Genomic DNA, 4,766 nt, shown 5'->3' with positions numbered 1-4,766 from the left:
TAAATAAAATATTAAAAAATAAAAATAAAATAGAAAAGTAGGCCAGAAAAATTTTTTCAATCAATTAAAAAATTAATTGAATTAATTAAAAATTTAATTAAAATTGTATACTTATATTTTAAATAGTTTCAAAAAACGAGATAATTAAGACAAATAAAAATTTGTTTAAATAAAAAATAAAGAAAATTAAAATATGTTAATTGAAAATAAACTACCGATAATTTATTCTGTGATTATGTGTGTTAATTTAATTTATTTTCAACTTTCCACCCATTATTGCTTATTACTTATCTTAATATTACAAGTGACACAACGGATAGTATTGTACATGACGTTAAACCTAATACATGACGTATAGATGTTGGTATAAGTATAACCTGAAAAAGGAAACAATCAATACTTAAATTAATACAAATGGAATAAATTTTTAGATTAATTTACTTTTTCATTTAACAATATTTATAGATAAACCGGTATTTATTCTTCCAGAGAAGACAATTTTTGTACGACAACTGTAAATAAATAGAATTGTTAAGATTAATAACTTCAGTCTTTAATTGACTGTATAATTAAGTATACGGACGATATGCGTATACTTAATTTTCAAATAAAAATAACACTCATACTTGGTGTTAACTTCAGCATGTATAATTTTTAATTTGAAACCATTTTAACATTTTTTTTGCGCTTTTTTCAATTTTAAGGATTAAATACGGGAGTATTTATAAACAAAATGTAATCAATAAACAAACATAAGAATGATAATTTTTTTTCACATAGAAACAACATTTCAAATTAAAATGTAGTAAACTAGATGAACTTATTTACCTTTCTTGTTATGCGATCTAGAAAATTATTTATAGTGTATGTTGTTTTTGTAAATTATGCTCTTTTTTTTAGCAAGTTGATTTTATTTTTTCAAGTTGTGTTTGCAATTTCTTTAACAAAGCGACATCAGCCTGCTTTGCTGAATGCTATCAAGCAACTAAATAAGATATTTGTATTTTTGATGCTCTTGTTTAGAAGTTTGTCTCCGATCGTGTTGTATACATGTCATTTGCTGAAAAACTTTTGTCGGAACAATACTAGCGCCACATCTGGTTTATACCTATAAAATAAAAGCATTTTTTAAAAATTATTTTTTTAAGCCTTCAGCTAAATATGTTTGTTTTAATCTGAAAATAAAGTTCAGAGTTTCTTTGCGACAACCTAATTATACATTGTAAATTTGTTTAAATAAAAAGTTTTAGTATTAATATTGTTGCTCTTTTTAAATTTCTCGAAATAGGCTTGAAGGCATCTTCAAAATTATAAACAATCTTTCTATACAATTTCATTTCATATTGCTAATATTCTTCATGTAATAACATCAATTTCGTCCGTTTTCAATTTTATATTTTACAAGATTTTAATAATATTTTTATGTTGTCCCGTAACAATGATACACTCCTAATGCAGATGTAGATAACTTTGTCAAAATTGTTTGCTTAACATATTTGGGTTTTCGTGTGGAATATTTAGTTGTTTGTTTACTTAAGGGCTGGGCTGACTCAGCTGAAGAACAAAAATTATCTCAAGAATAGAAACAACATTTCTACACAATTTAATTTTTATATTTTTGTGGGATGATTATGTGTTTAATTCTTTTTTTTACAATATTTAGGTAAATTTCACTTTGTTGTAAATACTTTAGGTAAACGTGTATTTCGGTTGGATGTAACCGACATCGATAAAATATTCCATACATTCAATTCAATGATACATTCAATTCACAACTAAATCTTTATACTTAAATCTAGCAGAAAAAACTTATTCTTAAGGATTTATTAAATATGTATGATTACGTAAGAAATGATCTGGAAAATGTTGTAAATAGCTAATTTGAAATCAAACCCATTTAACTATCTAATTCGACATAAGTTTTGTTTTCGTAGTGAGAGTTACATTATGTGGAACTAATTTTGATTAGGTCCTGACGAATTTATATTAAGTTCTTAATTTGTTTATTTACTAAACATATTTCTGCCGAGTTTTGCCTTGTTGTCGATACTTTTCTTTATCTGTAAAAAATTATTAATAATGAATAAAGTGATATTATTTGATTTTCAGAAGCTATCAGCTATGACCAGCAATGTATTGATATGGGAAAAATTCTGTATAATAACACGGTGAGACAGAAAATTCATCAGCAATCATATCTCTGATGTTAGTTCTGCACTGTTTTCTAAGTGTGGTGATATAGTATTTTATGAAGGAACCGCACCAGTTGTTATTTCTAGCTTTTCTGAAAAGCTCTTTGGTAACGACGTGATGAAATTAGCCATAAACAAGTTTTATAAGAAGCGATAAATCCATAATTGACCCTACCGCACATGTGAGGTCACCTTGAAAAAATAGCTTTAACGATCATTACCGGCTTAAAGTTTATTAGCAAACACAATCTAAGTATAAAGAATTATGAGTTTAGTTTCATAAATTCCCAATATTAATAAGGTCCCACTCGTTACTAGCTTTAAAGTACGAGCATATTAATAAGTTTCAAAGGAAATGGCTATCTGAGTTGCTTCGATATTGACATATTTATGTTATATGATAAGTTAAAATAATGTGTATTGATGGTTTAAAATTATTGATAGAACAGTTTAAAGAACCGAACATTAAAGAACAATTTTGTCGCGTTAATTAAACATATATATTTTTGTACTGTTTGATGAATTTTTTACTACACGTCGTATGATTAATGAATTTAATGATGTTTATTGATCCATACGTATACGTCTTATAAGTTTTGATTTTTTCAGCCATAAGTTTTTTGTACTAAAAGTTATGTCAGTTTAAATGTACATTGCAAACAACAAAAAATTGTTTATGTGGTCATATTTGCCCTTTTTATACCCTACACCACTTTTGTGAGGAGGGTATATTGGGTTTGTGCTGATGTTTGTAACGCACAATAATATTGGTCTTATAGCCACCTTAAAGTATACCAATCGGCTCAGAATCATTTTCTGAATCGATTTAGCTGTGTCCGACCGTCCATGTAAACCTTGCAATCAAACTACAGGTCGCAATTTTGAAGATAATTGAATGGAATTTGGTACATGATCTTCTATTGTCCCTATTAAAAATGGTTAAGATCGGTTCATTATTTCACCCAGCCCCCATACAACTGTACCCCCGAATAGGGCTTGTAAACATTGTAATCAAACTACAGGAGATAATTCAATGAAATCTGGCACATGATCTTTTATGGTACTGTAGACAAAGCCTAATGAAAATGGGTAACATCGGTCCATTATATCACCTAGCCCCCATACAACTGAACCCCCGAATAGAGCTTGTAAACCTTGTAATAAAACTACAGGTCGCAATTTTCGATATAATTCAATGAAATTTGGCACATAATCTTTTATGGTACTGTAGACGAAGCCTATTGAAAATGGTTAACATCGGTCCATTATTTCACCTAGCCCACATACAACTGAACCCGCCAAATAGGGCTTTGAAGTTCATAATTATGTTTAATATACTCGTATCAAGACAAAAAGCTGCAAAACCAAGTTCTATACTTGTTTTAATAACCCTGATGAACTTTATAATTATAGAGCCTCATTTGATCCTAGCCCCTCTAAAAAGCCACCATCAAAATTTTACTTAAATATCCACAGTTTTATTAAACAGTAAATAGCTTTAATATATCTGAAGCAAGGTACAATTCAACATAAATGCTTAATTATGAAAACTAAATCACATTTTATTAGTATACATGTGTAGGGTATTATATGGTCGGCCTTTCCCGACTATAACTTCTTACTTGTTTATATTAATATCTTCTTATAATTACATGAAAATTTATGAAATATTATAAATATTAGAGAATAAATTCTCTCATGCAAGATAATTTCTTCATTTTCTTTCTCAATTTCATACGATATATTAGATTCTGTTTAAATAGAATTCATATACAATATTTTAGGAAATAATTTTACATAATTTACTTTTGTTTATTGTCAGCTATAAAATATTAAAAAATTGAATAAAATACATTGAGTTTTTAAAAGATATAAATATAAACCTAAAATATTTTAAAATGATTGACAATTTTATAGAAATTTTATTTAAAATAGATTCCCTAAAAAATTAATACGTATTTTTAAGAATAAAAAAAATAAAAACGTTCATTAATTTTTACTGTGAAAATGAAAACAACGGTCAAGTTGAATACAAAAATAAATTTGTCCACAATTTATAGATTTTTGTATGAAAAATATTTCAAAGTGTTTAAACATTGTAAATCATACATTTCTGCAAAATTAATTGGTAAAAGTGTTAACAAAAGCTATTGGATCCGACCTTAGAACATTAAGATGTTTTAGTAGTCATTTAAATAATTTTAACAAGTAAGAGTGTTATATTCGGCTATGCCGAATCTTTTATACCCACCATCAAATCACTGATATATAAATGAACTTTGATATTTTGAATATTTTATTATTATATATCGATATTAATAAGAACATCAGGGTAACATTTGAAAGAGGTCCATTAATGGGGGTTTTACTATTGACAGTGTTAATTTTTATAGCGAGTAGGGGTATTTATACATACATATATGGACCAATTCTCATAAAAGTCTGTAGGAAGATTTCAGTCCCTTGTTTGTTTAAAATTTCATCAATCTACTTGTATTTTGAAGCCATTAAGGAGCATTAAAGTCAAAAAATATGGTAGTGAGAGTTTAAATCAAAATTGTTTTATGTCGAGTT

At 27.1% G+C, this 4,766-nt stretch overlaps 1 long non-coding RNA gene across 1 annotated transcript in view; it reads right to left on the bottom strand.

Annotated features, from left to right (window-relative positions):
• Positions 1-235: 235 nt before the first annotated feature.
• The window catches only part of LOC124418953, a 20,921-nt gene continuing 16,390 nt past the window's right edge, over positions 236-4,766 (bottom strand). Inside the window, exons 2-4 of the long non-coding RNA XR_006940330.1 lie at positions 829-1,108; positions 442-512; positions 236-377 (exon numbers count right to left, since the gene is read on the bottom strand). This is a non-coding gene — a long non-coding RNA (uncharacterized LOC124418953). The remainder of the gene's footprint in view (positions 378-441; positions 513-828; positions 1,109-4,766) is intronic.

The sequence above is a fragment of the Lucilia cuprina genome, chromosome 3 (genome assembly GCF_022045245.1).
Source record: "Lucilia cuprina isolate Lc7/37 chromosome 3, ASM2204524v1, whole genome shotgun sequence".
In the NCBI taxonomy this organism is placed as follows: domain Eukaryota; kingdom Metazoa; phylum Arthropoda; class Insecta; order Diptera; family Calliphoridae; genus Lucilia; species Lucilia cuprina.
Note: the sequence above shows the minus strand (reverse complement) of the source record. Positions and strands in the feature narration are given on the sequence as shown.